Source organism: Pituophis catenifer, unplaced genomic scaffold (genome assembly GCF_029215685.1).
Source record: "Pituophis catenifer annectens isolate HBS135680 unplaced genomic scaffold, rPitCat1.0.hap2 SCAF_2, whole genome shotgun sequence".
Taxonomy (NCBI): Eukaryota; Metazoa; Chordata; class Lepidosauria; order Squamata; family Colubridae; genus Pituophis; species Pituophis catenifer.
Genome location: NW_027256882.1, coordinates 59,593,572 through 59,609,736, shown reverse-complemented (window position 1 = coordinate 59,609,736; position 16,165 = coordinate 59,593,572).

Here is a 16,165-nt window from a genome sequence, read left to right as displayed (position 1 = left end):
TAAACAGGTTTTTTCCCTCTAGTCATCAGCTGGGACTCAGGAGGCAGCAATAGATTGGGGGTGGGACCAAATAAAAGGTAGGAATAACATGGGGGGTTGGGAGGGCGGGGGGGGAGAACTGGTTCGGTGACATCATATTGTCACCACTACCGGCTCGGCCGAACCGGACCGAATCGGGAGGAACCCACCACTGTGCTATATGTTCTTTGTGCATATCTAGAGCATCTATTTTTCTTCCAATCAATCGTGTCTGATTCTTGGGGATACCTGGACAAGTCCCTACAGTTTTCTTGGCAAGGCTTTTCAGAAGTGGTTTGCCAGTCTTACTTCCTAAGACTGAGGGAGGGTGACTGGCTCAAGGTCACCCAGCTGGCTTTGTGCCTAAAATCATGGTCTCATTGATTCTAGCCTGATGCTTTAATAGTACACCAAACTGGTTTTTACTATGTAGAGTATTATTAATTATAATTGCTAGACTGACATGCTTCAAAAATGATTTGGAACCAATAGTCCAACTTTGAGCAGATTATTTTCCTGCAACTCCTTTCAGGCATCTGAGCTTAGAAAAAATGTCATGGCTTTAACTTTAATGAGTGCCTCCTTAAAGCACTCTTTTTTCAAACTGAAAAAAACCCAACCAACCCTGAATCTTTAGAAAAGCTGGGCTGCTTTATTGAATATCATAGAGTAGTGAGCTAAAGGCAGAATAACTGTAAATTCTATCAGGTGGTGAAGAATCATAAGCAAGATTTATAGTTTATAGTTTAAGCAAACTCATGCAGAGTTTCTTCTTCAATGCTGTTTAATTACTCAGATGAGGCCATCTTCCTCTTTGCTCTTTTTTTCAGCTTCTCACTGCATTACATCCTTTGCAGCCTAAATCATTTCCATTCTGGTAGACTGGGGAGAAAGCAGGGGGTTCTCAGGGGTTCAGGAGAACCTCTAGCTAATATTCTGTGCATTTCAGAGAACCCCAAATCCCACTCCTGGCTGGCCCCTCCCCGCCCATCCGAGGAGTCCCCACGTGGCCTGTTTTGGATGCAGGTAAGTACAGGGCATGCGCGGAGGCTCGGGGAGGGCAAAAAATGGTACTTCCAGAAGTTTGGGAGGGCCTCCGAAGCCTGGGAAGGCTGTTTTTGCCCTCTCAGAGGCTCAGGGAAAGACTATGAAGCCCGGGGAGGGCAAAAACACCCCCGCGCCATGGTGCAGGAGGCCAACTAGGCATGCTCACCATGGCCATGCCCACCCAGCAACCACCCAGAGAACCCCTTGCTAAAATTTTTGAAGCCCACCCCTGGCAGAAAGGGTGTAGCTTTAAGCATTTCTAGCAGCAAAAGTCCCTGCCTCCTGGACATTCTGGTCTTGATAAGGTTACCAGATACTTGAACAGGCAAAGGAAGACATAGGCAATTAGAAAAGAGGACAACTGGGATGAAAGAAAGACATACCATTTAACAACTTTCTTGGCATCCAAAAAAAATTATGGTAAGAAAGAGAAGGAAGGGAGGAAGGGAGGGAGGCAAAATGGACTTAGTCCTACATGTACATGAAATTATTTTTTCCAGGACCAAAATGACTGATTTTTCAGTTGCAGAAATGTCCGAAACCCTATTAGGAGGCAAAAGGTTTCAGCATTTTGAGCAGTGGTACAAGCCTGCTGAAGGCTATTAATCAACTAATTAAGGTCACAAAACTGAATTTGTTAACTTGAGGTTAGTATTTATTAAGGAAGCCCTGCAGAGAAAAGCTACTCAGTTAGAGATACTTTAAAAAAATCAGACAATATCTGATTTTAAGATAGTGCTTCTGGATGGAAGACATAAGGACACAAAGGAGGATATGTCTTCCTTTTGCCAGACATCTGGTAACCCTGAATCTTAAAGAGGTACCAGAAAATGTGGTTAAGATGCTGCATTAGAGGTTAGCAAGCCTGTCTTAGAAACGTGAATGCTGCTGTGTGGTAGGGTGAGTTCCTGTCATTCACCTCAGCTCCTTGAGGGGGACATGAAAGGAACCCCCACAGGCACCCCCCAGCAACAGTGATGTCATCACCTAATCTTTTCAACTCAGAATTGCCTTAAACAGTGCCTTCGACACAAACAGGATGGGGACTTCATGAGAGGGGTTGTGGAGATTGTGTTATCTTCCACAAGACATTATTTTAACGTATGTGTACATATACAATGTATTTTCCCAAATCATGGTTTGAGGAAGGATCTCTGGTTATAATAGTAAGGAAGCTCTATTCCTGTGTTCACCAGTGACCACCTACAGTATAATTTAAGGGTTGTTGTGGCTGATGGTGGCAGACTATTTATTTATTAAATTTGTTGCAGTACTTTTTTGTGAAAACTTATTTTTCTGCCTGAAGTATCAAATTTCTCTCTGAATTGTATTATCAGAAAACAGACAGTACTAAAGAAGGTTTTCCATCCGAGCCCGTAGGCATTAATGCTTCAACTTTCAGAATGAAAGCAACTGAGCAACAACTGCTTTCTTGTTAATGAGGTGTAACAGTGAATTAAGTTTTTCATGCTTGTGGTGGCCTCCAGTTCCAATATCCCCTGAGGAAACCTCGGTTGGAGATCTAGCTGACAGACCATGATTGTGCCCCTTGCTCTTTCATGGAAGTAACTCATTTCAAAGCCAGAGCTTGAAGAAAATCCAAGGAACTGCCACAATCACTATTTTTCTTCCTTATTTTTCCTGGCAGTGATTGCTTTTCCCTACCCTGTTACAAGAGTAGCCATCAGTAGAAAATTTAATTTTGCTCAGCAGTGTTAAGGCAGCATCAGGGGAGGGAGAGAAAGTATGTCAATAAGACACAAGATGACAAATTTTTACTAAAGTGGAAATATATTGCCCACAATTTTATTATTTCACCTGGTGCAGCTTCAGACAGAAATCCAAATTCTTTGCATTGCCAGCCACTCTGCTGGATACTAAATCCAATCCCACCTGGTCAGTCAAGAACCACAAGAGATGACAAATTGCAAGACATTTTCACCTCAATAAAACATCTACTTTTTTTTTTTTTTTTTTGCTATTATCAAGTTGAGAGAAAAATAAATATTAATCCAAACTGGCTGAGGCCAAAGTCTACCTTACAGCTTGGCCCATTTCCACGGGCTCCATTTCCCTGTATTGTAAATCCGTTCCATCTACCCTCAGCATGGATCTGACACAGTGCCCCAAACACAACATTGATCACAATATAGTGACGTTGGTGTTTTTACAAAAATGCAAGTATTGATACAACACTTCAAAGTATGAGCAGGCAGATACGTCTGAGTCAGAAAAGCAGTCAGATTCAGCTGTCCATTAAATTGTTTTTGCATTACCAAATTCTTAGCCATCATCTTCCTGCATTTAAAGAGATGTGGTAGCTATACTTCTTACCTCAACTTTCTTTTGTCTGTTGTTGTTTTGCTGGGCAAATTTGACCTCCCAACACTTGTGGAACCAGGCATGGATCAATATTTATCTAATTACGCTAGAAGCAGGCCTGTCAAACTGGCAGCCAGTAGAGGCGGATGTGTCTTGGTCAGGCCACGCCTACCCCATCTCCGCAAAGGCAAAAAACATTACTATACATCATGATATGTCATGTGACATGATCAAATTTGACACCCGTGGGCTAGTGAGTACTTAAGATTAGACAGCTATGATAATATAGTAATTTCAATTAGATTTTTCTTATTTATGAAAAAAAATTTTCTGACAAATTTCTGACAAGTTACACTCACCTATTTTTGAATATATACATATTCAAACCAAGCGAGTGACTCAGATATGTGGCAGAGTGATCAATCTGGCTGTCAAACATGAAACCAAGCATAGCTATAATTCTTGCAAAAAAATCCAATACCACATGCAAAGACTTAACACTAAGAGAGAAGTTGCTTTATTATACATGTAGTCCCTTCTGTATCACAGAATGAGTTGAGGATCAGTTCCCAAGAGAATCTTCCAAACAGGATTTCTTTTAACTCCAGTAGGACTTATTTTAACCAAGCTTGCTTGGAAACCTCCTAGGGAGTAGTAAGGACTATTTCCTTTACCTCGAGTTGTAGATTATTTATAGCTTTACTCATTTCAGTAGGGAACTGAACTGATGCATAGCATGTTTTACACAAATAAAATGGAAATGTCAAACATCTCTTAGCTATTGAATTAAATGGAATCATCCTGCCTTTTCCTTTCCCCTTCATATGTACTTAAACAATCCAACCTCCCACTCTCCTCTTGGCAAATGCACTTTCTCTAACAGTCTTTTTGCATAAATTCTCATCTAGCCATTCTTTTCCCACTCCCTGCTCCTTTCATTGCAGGGTAGACCTGCAATCCACTTCTCTCAGGTTCTTCAAACCTTCAATTCACTGGGGCTACTTCTTCACAAGTAGAACATCTAGCTTCTTTCTAGCTGTATTGGCTGAGCTACCAATCAATGCTCCTGAACTCTGACCTCAAGATGTAGGGAGACTAACCCTATGCTTTCTCTCGGGGGTGAAATCCAGTGGTGGGTTGCCCCATTGCAAACCGGTAGTAAAGGTTGGATTATTATTATGATTAAGCTCTTAATGTGATTTTCATAAACTCAGTACCAAGTTGGACAGATTATTAAAGGTGTCCATTTTCAATATGCAGGTACTTTAATGCACATCATCTTCTTATGCCATATCCATTATCGGACATCGACTTTAGCTTTTTAATGATTTTGATGATTTCCCTTAACTTTCCCAGGCAGTTTATCACCTCCTCATTTCTGATTTTGTCAACCCAGTTTATACCCAACAGCCATCTGTACATCCACATTTCAAATGCTTCTAGTCTCTTCAAATGGCTTTCTATTAGAGACCAACTCTCTACTCCGTAGAGCAGAATAGAAAAGATGTAACATCTGACAAGCCTGATTTTCAGTCTTAGGTTTATATCGTGACTGCAGAAGACCTTTTTCATTTTGAAGAATGCTATTCCAGTTTTCTCTATCCTTGTCTTTACTTCAGTGGTCATGTCCCAGCTTTCATGTAAATTAGAACCAAGGTACATGATCCTTTCAACTTTCTCTAGTGATATTCCTTCCGAATTTATCAGTGGTAAATTAATGTTAATGCACATAGCAATAGCATATTAGCATATAAGTTGAACATGATTAGGCTCAGATAAATATTACGTAGAAAGTTAACCTTCTCCTACATGGGTCTCAAATGGAAACATTCCTCTGAAGCTGAGATGAGTATTAAGCAGGAGGTTCCCATTGGTGTCAAAGCATATTAGATAAGACAACATAGTTTACTTTTCTAAAGTTTGCAGAAATAACTTGAAAGCCTGCTTTCCTCCATTTGAAAATGAAATTAAAGGCTGCTCCTAGACAAAAAAAGTACATATAGATAAGCATGGCCTTACTTCTTTTACTTAATTTGATTTTATCATGTTGAGTGGGTCCTTAATCCTACAGCTAAGAGCATATTATTTCTCTGGTGCTAATATCCTAGTTCAAAAAATGGTTTGCAGTAAAAAAGATTCAGTATGGGAAACTCACTTTTCCCTTTTTAATTTATTTAAAAATATTAAATATTAAACACATTTCTAGCCCACCTCAGTGAAATGATGCTTCATGGCTTATAGAGGATATCAATAGAACAATTTAAAATATCCAGTTACGTATACAACATAAAGAAACTATCAAAATGGTAGAAACAATAATCTTTCCCCACCCACCCCCAACATAACAAAAGTAAGCAATATAAAGGACAAAGGAAAGAAAAGGTGGCTTTCAATATAAACTCTGGGGAAATCCCTTTGAAACAATTCAGCAAGGAGTGGGAGAACATAGCTAGAGGGAGACTCTTCCATGGTTTTGGTGCAGCACCTACATGCTTCTGTCCACAAGCTGCATAAAATATGGAGTTTTCAGCAGTTTTTCCTAGTTCAAACAGGATGGGCTGGTATTGATTAGTGTAGCTGGTCCTGCAGGTATCTAGGTGCTAAACCTGGAATGCTTTAATGGGGCAAAACCAGCATCTAGAAACTGATTTACAACCCATTCAAAGTCTACAGAACCAGTGGTATATGCTTAAAGGTAAAGTAAAGGTTTCCTTGCACATATGTGCTAGTCGTTACTGACTCTAGGGGGTGGTGCTCATCTCTGTTTCAAAGCTGAAGAGCCAGCGCTCTCCGAAGACGTCTCCGTGGTCATGTGGCCAGCATGACCAAACGCCAAAAGCGCCCGGAACACTGTTGCCTTCCCACCAAAGGTGGTCCCTATTTTTCTACTTGCATTTTTATGTGCTTTCAAACTGCTAGGTTGGCAGAAGCTGGGACAAGTAATGGGAGTTCACCCCATTATGCGGCACTAGGGATTTGAACCTCTGAACTGCCAACCTTTCCATTGACAAACTCAGTGTCTTACCTACTGTGGTAAGCCACTGTGTCCCTTATATATGCTTACAAAGACAATAACCAGAAAATATGGAGGATCCTACATATTGGGGCATTTAAAGATTCTGAGTACTCTTTAAGAGCAGCCCCAAGTAGACCCTAATATAGAAATCCAGCTAGATGATAATGAAGGAATGAGTCATGATAGACAGATCCTTCTACCCCAGATAAGCTCACACCCTGGCATACCTATCAAAGCTGTTTATAGGCACTTCTGACCATAACTTCCATCTGTTGTCCCAGTAAAGAAATGAGTCCATAGACTGATGTCTCTATTTTATACAAACTAATGTATCAATCTTCCAGGTTTAACGTTGGGAATAAATAATGTACATATCAAAGCAAATTGCTTCTTTGGTGTAGTAAGTTTAAGACTCATCAAGCTGAGACAGCTGCATGATTAATTTATTCAAACAAGTATGCTTGAAAGAAAAGGTCTAAAGGGCATTGGTTTCCTGAATGTTTGCATATACTGCCATTTAGAAAGCTGATATTGTATTGGAAATAGATTTTGCAGGAAGTTGCTGATGATGTGACCATAAAAATAGTCAATTCTTGTGAAAAATGTTTCTTCTTGATGTACCTTATTGGTCAATTTTCCAATGAGCAGAAAGAAAACCAAGTGTGAAAGGAAGCCATCACAAGATATCAGTTTACTTATGGAACTTCTATTATTCTGTTTCAGCTATCAATGACACATAGGATGACCAATGGGTCTGGACAAGGGGTGAATTTTGGCAGGTTTTGACAGGTTCTGGAGAACCAGTAGCGGAAATTTTTAGTAATTCGGAGAACCGGCAAATACCACCTCTGGCTGGCCCCAGAGTGGGTTGGGAATGGAGATTTTGCAGTATAGTTCCCCTGGAGTGGGGCGGGAATGGAAATTTTGCAGTATCCTTCCGCTACCATGCCCACCAAGCCACGCCCACCAAGCCACACCATGTCCACCAAGCCATGGTCACAGAACCAGTAGTAAAAAAATTTGAATTTCACCACTGCTCTGGACATCTCTTGAAAAATTTGAGCAAAACTTTTGGAAGCAAAATAAAGAATGTCAAGTTTTCTTTTTTAAAAAAATATAATACTTAATTACTAGACTATAAGAAAGGAAAAGGAAAACAAAATGTTAGTTTCAGAAGATACAATATTTGATAACTATTCCTAGAAATGCTTTAAAATAACCTGCTTTAAAAAAAAAGATATCAAACTTACCAGTGGGAAACCTGTGATCCAGTGGTGAAATCTAAAATTTGTTACTACCAGTTCTGTGGGCATGGCTTGATGGGGGGGGTAATGTGACTGGGTGGGCGTGGCCAATTTTTTTTTAACTTTTAAAACCATTTTTTCTACAATCTCTTCCACGAAGAGGTTGTAAAAAAAATGCTTTCAAAAGACTCTGACAATCCCAGCCAAGTTGCCTAATCGGCAGAGGCTTTTTTTCTTTTAAAAGCCTCTGTCGATCAGGCAACTCAGCTTGCATCGTCAGAGGCATTTAAAAGAAAAAAAGCTTCTGCTGATCAGGCAACTCAGCTTGGATCGTCAGAGGCTCTTAAGAGGCCTCTGAAGAGGTTGTAGAAAAAATGTTTTTAAAAGCCTTTGACGATCCCAGCTGAGCCGGGCGATCATCAGAGGCTTTTTTATATATATACTTTTAAAAGCATTTTTTCAGCCGAAAAAGCATTTTTTCACCCGCCTCCATCGCTACCAGATCGGACGATCCGGTCCAAACCTGGAGCATTTCACCCCTGCTATGATCCTTCAATTACTGCTGAACTACAAACTCTATTATCCTTCATCATGTTCATGAGAACTGGAGTTTATGGGAGCTGGAGTTCAGAATCCCAGCTGTAAACTTATTTAAGCTGTTGATTCCTGCTACCGATGCAAATAGATCAGGGTAGGTTTTAATGAAGCCCTGTTTCTACCTTTCTATTGACTGTTAAACATTCCTCTATATACAAGTCCTTCCTTAGAGTAATACAAGCAACACTTTTCTCTTGAGATTGTAACTTGTTTCTGCTATGAACAGCTGGAATGGGGATGAAAGAGTTGTCAGTTCTTCACTTATGGGGATAGATTAGAAATCCTTGAAGATTTAATGTAAATAAATTCATGAAAGCCTAACTGTGATATGGGAAAGCTATGAACACCAGTGATGGCAGGTGAGCAAATTTAATAAAGCTACCGGTGAGCTGTGTATTGTAATATAATGATGAGAGAAAATTCTGTCCCAGCTTTTAGGCAAGAATAGCTGGTAGAAAAGAGAGAGAAAGGGAGAGAGCGAGAGAGCAGGGCATAATCAACACATACAAATACATGAGTGCTGAAGGAATACTTAAGTAAACTGACAATATCATGCATTTTAAGGGTATATCAGTTCAATAACTGTGCATTTTACCCCATTGCACAAAGTTTATTTCATGCAACTATTTATTTTTACCATGTATTCTAAATGTAAAGAATACCATGTATTCTAAATGTAAAGGTGATAATTTTTCTCTGGCACCATGAAACAACAAATGACCTCAGGCTGGATCACTAGTAGCATGACCTTGACATCTTTTGACTTACACTAAGAGTAACTATGCTTCTGGCAATAGGTAGAATCATTTGTTTCTTCTGCACTGTTGCTTCAGGGTGGAAAAAAATAAAGTCAGAGAAATAGCAGTGTGTTAAATAGGTCCCCTGCTCATCTAGATTTATGGGGTCCACGTAAATCTGATCTTCCCACCACTTCATAAAAGTATTCTATGTAAAATTATACTACCATGCTTTATGTTATGTAAAGTTTAATGTTCAGCATCTATTCATAAATTTCCTTTTTTTTTTTTTTAATTTGATTTATATGCCGCCCTTCTCCGAAGACTCAGGGCGGCTTACAATGTGCTCAGCAATAGCCTTCATCCTTTTGTATATTTATACAAAGTCAGCTTATTGCCCCCACAAACTGGGTCCTCATTTTTACCTAAATTGACTTCTTCCTTGGAGCAAATTGATTTTTGTTTACCTCTACATAGACCCAATCTAACAGGTGAGTAGCAGTAATTTGCTGCAGTTGGAAAAAATAATTAGAGTCCTCCAGCAAAATATTTGCTTGGTTCTTTCAAATCAATATGCGATTTCTCACCTTGGCAGCTCTTGACTAAGTACAGCTCTATTTTGTAAGGATGGGCATATCGCTCAATTTCAAATCCTTTCAGCATTCACCACAGTTGGTGGGGTTTTTTAAAAAAAAAGTTTGCATGAAATTTCAGGTAAATAATTATTTTTTTGTGCAATTCTCACTTGTTCATTTTCTCACTTGTTACATTTTTGTAAGTGATTTCCCTAATAGGATGTGTGATTTGTGTTGCACTTGTAATCTTTGCAAGCTGCTGCCCAACAAAATATGTTTTTCTATTAGGAATGTAGAAAATTCTTGCTATCATTTCCATAATTCTGGTTTCATATTAAACCACCAGGACTAGGATTCTAAATCTATAGTTAAAATATAATGTCTTGCTCTTTCACACCCTGCATTTTCTTCCTTTTCATGACCTTAAAAGAAGTGTATTGTATTACATAATTTAAATCATTTGTAGTATCTATTATCTCAATACAGCTATTTGATGTAAAGGCTCAGAGACTGACATTTCCCCTCTTATCCCTTATTACAGTTCAGATGTGCTGCTCTTGCATTTGATATAAATATTTCACAAAAAGTTGGTTTATAATTTCCATTGTGTGGTGAGAATCCAAGCAAAACTTCTAGAACAATCATGAACACAAAATTATAATTCTTTTGTCTGTATTACTTACTGCATTTCAAAGAGCATTATTTTGTTAATTCTCAAAGGAATTTCCCAAGTTGATATTGGTTCCTTATAATTGTCTATAACTCTCTGTAGATTTTGTTTAACATAACACTGTAGCATGTCTGAGTGCAAGGTAAATTTACTCTTTCTGTTTTGCCCTACAGTTTACTTGATGTAGGTTTTACCCAGGATCCCTAATTTGGCACAAATATGTGATACAGAATTAATTTGCTCTTTGGATCGTTTATTATAACTCTTTCTTAGAACTACCCATATTCTACTTTGGTAGTAACTATTATCAAAATCATTAGCTTTTCTCCTTAACCTGCTTGTTTCTTTGTTCACCCTCTGAATCTTCTTTATATCTAATGTCCAAGAAGCAGCTTTATATGTATCATCTAAAAAAGGTTTAGTCCCATCTGTGATTTTAATAACAGAATAACAGAATTGGAAGGAACCTTGAAGGTCATCTAGTCCAACCCCCTGCTCAGGAAACTCTATACCGTTTCAGGCAGATGGTTGTCCAATCTCTTCCTAAAAACTTCCAGTGTTGGAGCATCTGCAAATTCTGGAGGCAAGTTGTTCCAATGATTAATTGTTCTGTCAGGAAATTTCTCCTTAGTTCTAGATTGCTTCTCTCCTTGATTAGTTTCCATCCATTGTTTCTTCTCCTGCCTTCAGGTGCTTTGGAGAATAGCTTGACTCCCTCTTCTTTGTGACAATCACTTAGATATTGGAAGACTGATATCATGTCTCCCCTAGCCCTTCTTTTCATTAAACCAGACATACCCAATTCCAGCAACTGGTTTTTATGTTTTAGCTTCCAGTCCCCTAATCATCTTTGTTGCTCTGCTCTGTACTCATTTGCTTTTGACTTCCCACATTTTAACATCAACCATGTGAATTTTTATTTCTGATATCTATCATCCTCAAGAAAGGAGCCGAAAGATATTAAGGCTTACATCTGGCTAACATCTGAGAAATTAGAAGGGATCTCTATTCAAATTGCTGAGCTACAAGGATCCTGAACAATGTTCTAGTCCCTTTTAGTCTTTCCATGAACATAGCCTGTTCAAAAATGTATTACTATTTGTTTTTGATACTCTTGTATAGACACTAATGGAGTCTTAGGAATGTTGACTTCCTTTGCAGCATTCTGCTTCAGATCTTTGTAAATGGAGTCTTTTCTCTTAGTCTGTTTATTGAAGGCACCACAGATTTATGATGGAAGTCTCTAAAAGCTTCTGTGTTGTTTCTTGGAATGGGAAAAGAGTAGCAGCTGTTATTTGAGGAAGCCATTATCTTTTGGCTCATTTTTTTACTCTCTCACACTCACTCACACCCATCTTTTTCATCCTTTATATTTCTTGGCTGCCATTCAAGACAAATCCACAATTATCACAGGGAATGAATATCACCCACAGCAGTTACTTTTGCCTTTACTCTTCAAAACATTCTTATATAAGTCCCACTTTTTTTGCTTCAAAATATTGAAATGTTTAAACATATAATGATGACATGATCTATTTATTACTGTTCCTAAAAATAATGTATATAAAAAATTCAGTAATCTCTTGAATAATTGTGATTGATTGAGGAAGAACACTGCAATCCAAGAATACTTCATTTCATATATACATATACTGAAGCAAAAATAATGTGCAAACTAACCCAAAACTCATAATACTGTTTGAGATGGTGTTTTATGATTCCCCAAAGTTTTTGCTGCCTTCTTCTACCCCAAATCTTATTTTTTGTCATTTTGAATTTTCCTTTCATTCCCTTTGGTAGTGTTCTTAATCAATCCAGAGGTCTAACATGGCACAAATACCCAGACTCAGATTATTCTATTTTGGACACATTAGCTGAAGAAGACCCTGCTTTCTTGAGAATGTTCAAGTGGTGGGGAAAACAGAGGACAGAGAAGAACAGAGGACAACCAGAAGCAAGGTAGATGTACTCAATTAGAGAGATGACCTATGCTCTATTCAGTGGTGGGTTGCCCCCGGTTCACACCGGTTCTATAGAACTGGTAGTAAAACCAGTGGGAGGCTCCACCCACTGACCCCGACATCATCAGAACGCTTCTGTGCATGCGCAGAAGAGCACATATGCACAAGAGCGAAGCGAGCATGCACGTGCGGCCCCATTGTGAACCGGTAGTAAAGGTAAGTAGAACCCACCCCTGGCTCTATTGCAGGACTGTCAAACTCGCGGCCCACGGGAGAGATGTATCATGCACTGCCACACCCACGCTTGGTTTAGTGAAGGGGAAAAAAGTCCCAATATATCATGTGATGCTGTGATGACGTGAGTTTAACACCCCTGCTCTATTGGAAGACTTGAACAGCCAGGTTGAGGATAGCGCAACTTGGAGAAGGTCTATCTATGTGTCATTTAGATTGGACTCTGAATTGATGACACATAATCAAATTGTTGTTAGATGTTAAAGATTCCTGTTGTTGCTTGACCCCCACTTCCCATCCTCATATCACAAATTTCTTCATTGTTTATAGTTTGGCTGCACAGCTTTACATTTTTCCTCCAGAGTGAATGGAGAGAAGCAAGGATATTGCATATCAAAAACAACTGATTGTATATTGACAGACAAAACATGGTCTCCAGTTACCTTGTAATTGAAATATTACTGATTTCTCATCTCAGTTAAAAGAAATCTTGGAAGCAATGTCTTTTCCAGGTTGAATGCTTGAAGAAATGTAAAATAATTTAGTATCACCAACCTTAATAGTTTTGAATATATAAATATCGATGAAGTTCCCCTTTTATCTCACATTACCAATGCACCAAGTCCAGTAATAGAGTGCCTTTGTTAAGTATAAAGGGGAAAGAAATATGTATCACTTGTATTATCAGGTGTTATAAAGCATCTACATTGGGTGGCCAATGAAGTTAGACAACCCCAACCCTTCACTGCCATTCATACCTGAAGCAGACACTAAGAGTTGCCTAAGTCAAGCAGCTGGATATAGCTTCTCCTCCCATTTAAAATTCATCCATCAGAATCAGATTTTCTGGAGATAAACATGCACCCAGACATGTTCAGGATGTGTATCTAAGGTCACAATGAAGTGACCTTAGATATACAGTGCTCATGTGCATTTCTTGTATTTCTTGGTGAGAGGAAGACTTCTGAGGAGTTCACTATGGTTCTTTATTGTTTTTTCAGTGGTAAAAATTTCTTCTGGATGTTTAGATGATGAGATGGAAAGACTTGTCTTCCAGATGATACATAAAAAGAAATTTAAAGGTCACACCGAATTGGAATGCATTGCTGAAAGAAAGTGTATTTCTTTACTGCATCATATTTTAGCTGTGCTCAGAAAGCCCAAAAGCAATGAGATTCACCCTCATTTTATCCCTCCAGCAACAATTCTGTTGGGGCAATATGAGGTACTCTGTTCACCTTCAAGTGCTCAAGTGAGTTCCCAAATATCCTTTACATTTTAAGATACATGTGGATGGTTACAAAATTTAATAGATCAAAATGTTGTCAATGCACCCTGCTGGTTAAATGTACATGATTTCCTTCTATTGGGTCCTTGGCAGTGGTGGGATTCTGCCGGTTCTAGGGGGTTCGGCCGAACCCTTTGTTAAATTGCTGGCTCACCCCGCCCCTTGCCTCGCCCCTCCACACTACTATTTATTGCCAATAAATGGGGCGAGCGAGCCAGCAATTTAACAAACGGTTCGATGTTTTTTTATAATTTATTGGCCCCGCAGCACACCGAACCATTTGTTAAATTGCTGGCTCGCCAGCCCCTCACTCCGCCCCACCTCCCACCCGTGCGGCGCCAGCCTACCCTAGCCAGGGGTAGGCAATTATGGCTCTTTTACAACCTGTAGACTTCAACTTCCAGAATTCCTGAGACAGCTTGGCTGTCTCAGGAATTCTGGGAGTTGAAGGCCACAGGTTGTAAAAGAGCCACAATTGCCCACCCCTTCCCTAGCCTGAGTTCCACTGCCTGGGATCCACGTGAGCTGCCACGTGGTTCCCCACCGGCTCCGGATGCAAGAGAGCAGAGTAGAGAAAGCAGCTTGCCGGAGAACACGTGAACGGCTCCATGTGGTCTGCAAGTCAGTGGCTGCTGCTTCTGTCCCCTGCTGCTGCTTGCCTGGGAGAGAAAAACTTCCAGAGCATTAACCAAAGGTAAAAGGGAAGCAGGGGGAGGGGGGAGAGAAGGAGAGAAAGAGGCTTTAATTTGCTTCACATTGGAGGCTGGAGGCTTTTTGTTTTCATTCGCTGTGTTCCTCTTTCATGCAAAAAAAAAAAAAAAAAAAGCCCGATCTGATCTGGAGCCGAATGTCATTAGAAGTAATGTTGTCAGCTTGGAGTATTTCATTTCAGTCTTCCAACTGGGCAATGAATTGAACCTCCTTCCCTAAAACATATGCAATGTGGGTTGTTTGTTTGTTTGTTTTAGCAACGTGGATTATTTTCCTAGGGCAAGGGTCTCCAACATTGGCAACTTTAAGATTTGTGGACTTCAACTCCCAGAGTTCTTTAGCCAGCTTTGCTTTGCTTTGCTGGCTGAGGATTTCTGGGAGTTGAAGTCCACAAGTCTAAAAGTTGCCAAGATGGGGGACCTCTGCCCTAGACCATTTTAGGAGCAAAGTAGTGGGTTTTGCTGGCATTTAAGGAGGAAAGGAAAGGAGGGAGGAAGAAAGAGAGAGAAAAGAGAGAAAAAGAAAGGAAGGAAGGAAGGAAGGTAGGTGGGAAGAAAGGAAGGAAGGGAGAGAGAGAGAAAGAGAGAGAGAAAGAAAGAAAGAAAGAAAGAAAGAAAGAAAGAAAGAAAGAAAGAAAGAAAGAAAGAAAGAAGAGAAAGGAAGGAAGGAAGGACCACAAACCATGGCACTAGACGTGGTTTCAGAAGATGCTTTGAAACAGGATAGCAATCTAGGGCTGGAAGGGACCTTGGAGGCCATCTAGTCCAACCCCCTGCTCCAGCAGGAAACCTTATATCGTCTAGATTGTTTTCATGCCTCCAACAGAGAGGAAAATTGCCAGAAAGGAAAAGGAGTTTACTAGGACAAAGCTGCCATGCGGAGGAAGGCAGAGATAGTCCTTGATTTATGACCACAATTGAGCACAAAATTAGAGTTTAGAGACAGGAAACCTTCCAAGGTTTCTGGTGGGGGGAGGTTTGAGCTGTGGAATATCTCACTGCCACACGTGTGTCTCCCCCCTTGCCCTTTCTTGCCTTGAAAAGACAGAAGCTTGAAGAGGTTGCAGAAAAAAAATGCTCTTAGAAGCTTCTGAGGATCAGGCAACTCAGCTTAGATTGTCAGAGGTTTTTAAAGGGATTTTTTGAAGAGGTTGTAGGAAAAAAAATTGCCTTAAAAGCTTCTGGCAATCCAAGCAGATTTGCCTGATTGTCAGAAGCTTCTAAAAGCATTGTTTTCTGCAACCTCTTAAGGTTGTAGAAAAAAATGCTTTTAAAAGTAAAAGTTAAAAAAAAAATTGGCCATGCCCACCCAGACACATTACCCACAGAACCGGTAGTAAATGGACTACTCAGAGGGCTGAAAAAGTTACTTTTGACCGGTCCTCGCACTTTTGACCAGTCCTTGAACTTACGACTTTCCTCACATTATACGTTTTGCGCCCTATCTTGTCACCGTGGTGAAGAGAAGTAGTGGTGAAATGACTGACATGGTTGTTAAGAATGCTGCACGGGCATAAATGTGAGGATGGTCATAAGTGTGAGGACTGGTCAAAAGTGTGAGGACCAGTCAGAAATGACTTTTTTCAGTCCTCTGAGTAGTCCCTATGCACAAAGCCACGCCCACCCGGTCACATGACCAGCTAGCCACACCTACACAGTCACATGACCAGGTAGCCACGCCTACACAGTCACATGACCAGGTAGCCATGCCCACCCAGTCACATGATTGCCAAGCCACACCCCCAA